Source organism: Bos indicus, chromosome 6, assembly GCF_029378745.1.
Source record: "Bos indicus isolate NIAB-ARS_2022 breed Sahiwal x Tharparkar chromosome 6, NIAB-ARS_B.indTharparkar_mat_pri_1.0, whole genome shotgun sequence".
NCBI lineage: Eukaryota > Metazoa > Chordata > Mammalia > Artiodactyla > Bovidae > Bos > Bos indicus.
The window spans coordinates 84,759,806-84,763,607 of NC_091765.1; the positions used below are offsets into that span (position 1 = coordinate 84,759,806).

General features: G+C 35.9%; 1 non-coding gene across 1 annotated transcript; it reads right to left on the bottom strand.

Moving 5' to 3' along the window:
* Window positions 1-3,289: 3,289 nt before the first annotated feature.
* On the bottom strand, window positions 3,290-3,391 carry LOC139183771 (U6 spliceosomal RNA). Its single transcript, XR_011567388.1, has one exon. It is a non-coding gene; the product is annotated as a U6 spliceosomal RNA (small nuclear RNA).
* Between the last annotated feature and the right edge of the window lie 411 nt (window positions 3,392-3,802).

The window sequence follows — 3,802 nt, forward strand, 5'->3', positions numbered from 1 at the left end:
CTACCTTCACTCTTTCCTGGCACTCATAGGGTGTATCTGAAATATTGGACAAGCATTTGTGCCAACAATACAATGTAACGTATCTCACACATTAAACACATAGAATGCAGAATTAAATTGAGAATTTCTGATCATCCTTATTCTACAAAATCCAAGCTCAGTCTACTGCCATGCACTAGGCACTGCTTGGGATTCAAGCCTCACAGTTTCACCTTTGTCTGTAGAATCTGTGAGCTGACCATATGGTCAATAAATATCTCTTTAAGAGGCTAAGTTATATTTTTCTTTGTCAGGAGTAGAATATTTTCTAACTGCATAGCCTTGCCTTTGGATATGTTAGAAATTACTTGAAAGAAGGAAAAGAAGAAGTATAAGGAGAAGGAAGAAGTGAGAAAAAGAGAGAGGATAAGGAGGAAAAAACATTAATCCAATGATATTTTAAAAAGATTCCTTTCTGTTTTTATTTTCTGTACAATCTGTTTTTTAAACTAATTGATATATATATTCTAGTTTAATCTCCTCAAGTTTTTCCAATTACCGTGTATAATTTTAAAGAGTATGCAAAAAAAAAAAAAAAATGGGAAAACTGAATAAACAAGACAACTTTGAGGTTACCACTTACAACCTCAGCCTAGCTGGGCCCTTAAACACTTGGTGTACAGACCTGGAACAGCCATCCTCTTTGGCAAACAGTAGTATGCTGATCTTGGAAGCTGTTTCTGCCTGAGGCACAGGCATTATGAGGCAATAACAATTGGTAAAATTAAATGAGAATGATGAGCCAAGATATAAGTGAGCCAGAAAACCATCCCAGAATAGTTTTAATCTGCTAAAAAATCTGGCAATCATTAATAGTCAATAGCAAGGTATCTTTTGCTCTCAAATCCATCACAGTGAGGAACCAGATAAATAGTTAATAAGTCTTGTCCAAAGAAAATAAATAAGCAATTAAAATCTTCCTCAATTGAAAACTCTCTCATTTGTCCTCCACTACTTATTCATTAATTTACATCCTTACCCGGATTTTAAAATATCACTTTTATTACCACTGGAAAAGGACATGCATTAATAATTTATTCTTTGTCCTCCTGTTTCTGAAAAGCAAAATAGCACTGTTTTTGGAGTAGGAAATGGCAACACACTCCAGTATTCTTGCATGGAAAATTCCATGGACAGTGGAGCCTCGAGGGTTAGTCTATGGGCTTACAAAGAGTTGGATATGGTTGAGCACACACAGAGCAGTGTTTTTAATGGAATAGTTGCCAAATGGCCCTTACACATCCACTTGTGTATACACAAGCTCTCATTATGTGTGACAAAAGTAGAATGATACGTAAAAACTAACTCTGGCAAGAATCCTAGTGTGTGGCATATGTCCTTACAGGAAACTTGCCTAGCACAGCACATACGCAACTAGAGACCTTGACTTAAGAAAAGTACTGAGGGTACATATGTTTTGCTATTTCTCCTGAAAAGTGATTCAAAAATATTCATTTTTTTTGAATGAACAAACAACAGAGGCTTGTATCCAGAGAGGTGTGTGTGTGTGTGTTAAGTCATTTCAGTTGTGTCCAACTCTTTGTGACCCTATAGACTGCAGCCCGCCAGGCTCCTCTGTCCATGGGATTCTCCAGGCAAGAATACTGGAGTGGATTGCCATGCCCTTCTCCAGGGGATCTTCCCTACCCAGGGATCGAACCCATGTCTCTTATGTCTCCTGCATTGGCAGACGGGTTCTTTACCACTAGTGCCATCAGAGAGGTATGTCAAAGTAAACTATGCATTAAAAATTTTTGCCAAAAGAATAAATCGCTTTTCTTAGATCAGGCTATGATCTAAATGTTTCCCTCACACATTAAAGAAGGATAAATATTACAAGGTGAAAGGGAATATTTACCTTCTATAATGCATGCATACTTCCTAGAAGAGAAAGCTGAGACTTTGGGGGATCTTTCTATAACCTTTTTTCATACTAGTTATATAAACACATATGCTTCAACTAAATTATGGCCAATATTCAAGCTCAGAATGAAATAACCAGTAAGATTTGTAGCAAACATACTCTTTTTTTGCCTTCTAGTCTCAAAATTAATTAAGCTTTCCCTTGACTAGACCTCTCAATTCAATACATATTTATTGTTTTACTACTGAAAAATGATATACCAAAGACATTATGCTAAAAGGTAACATAGATAATGCAAATATAAAAAATTTACAGATGTCTTTTCTCATAAACTAGCATTTGAAAGTTGAAGTTTCAATAATATTACTCACCAGAGTGGCAGACTTTTCTATACTAACATCTCTCATAGGGGAGTGGGAGTGGGGATGAGTGAAAAGCCTTAGATTTAACCATTTAAGTACTACAAATAAGGCATGATTCTCCATAAGCAATACTTCATTTTCAATGGAGACAATGAAACCTGCTTAATCCAGACTATCACTGGAGAGGTTTTTGTTGTTTTTTGTTGTTGTTGTTGTTTTTTTTTTAAGATGTTATTTAAGAATCTGTAACAATCAGAAACAGAAAAATAGAATTGACTGATTCCTCTAGAAAAGTTGGTATCTTGCCAAGGTTGCTTTTCTTAAAAGGAAATATATTTTCCCTATTTTTCTTAATGTTATTTTAGGAAAAAGGGTTAGCAAAAAAGTCCCCTAAACCTTGGCCTTCACAGCCAGCCTTAAGTTTTCCATTTTAGTGTTAAGTTCCTCATTCTAAAAGCAACACATATTGTTGGTTGAATAATACGAGCCTGAGAGGAAATCCTCATATTTTTAAAACTCCTCGATTCTAGAATTATTGCCTCTCCAACGACTCCTTTCTTTTCGATCTGATGTGAAAGCCAAATGCTTTCTGCTCAGAGGCGTCTGTTAATATCCTCATAATTTCAGGGAGAGGTTCCTTCTTATTCAAATCTCATGAGGTGAGGAAGAAGACAGAATACATGATGATCCAACTCTACTGCAATTCAAAAGTAGAGAGTCAGGTCAAGAAGGAAGACAGCATCCTGCCTTCAGGTACATCTTGCAATGAAGCAGGGGTGTGGAGCACACAGCAGAGTGCCTCACCCACATAAACAAAGCTGACAAGTGTTCTCTCAGCAGCCCAGGAGCCTCTGCAGCCAACATCTGCCACAACACCTGTGTTTATAGCTATAGCAATTGCACCATGTCAGAAGGGATTATTTCACTGTCATAGTTCATGTAAGTCCAGTCTTGTTATGAAAATATATAAGCTTGCACTTTTTTTCCACCTTGATTGAGGTGTAATACTTATCTTGCATAACTGAAAAATGAAGAACACTTGACAAATTTATATGTCATTCTTGGCAGAGGTCATGCTCGTCTTCTCTGTGTAGGTCCAATATCGGTATATTTGCTGTGGAAACAAGCATGAGGCTTGCTTGGATTTTTATTTATGGTGCTTGTATTTTTTAAATTATTACTTTGATATTATTTAGATCTGAAAATCATCAAATACCAAATAATACACACATATAGAAAAACAAACACAAATGAGAATATAACAATGACTATCTTTACATGATGTCTAGATTAATTTTTAAACTGATTTTGATTATAAGTATTATCTGAAATTTCAGTAGTGAACGAACTTCCCTGGTGAGTCCTGTGGCTAAATTTGGAGCTCCAAATGCAGGGAGCCCAAGTTTGATCCCTGGTCAGGGAACTAGATCCTGCAAGCTGAAACTAAGATGGGACATAGCCAAAAAAATAAATAAAGTTTCTGTAAAAAGCATTTATTTACTATTTATAGATTAAGAACAAACATAAATTTTCTTTT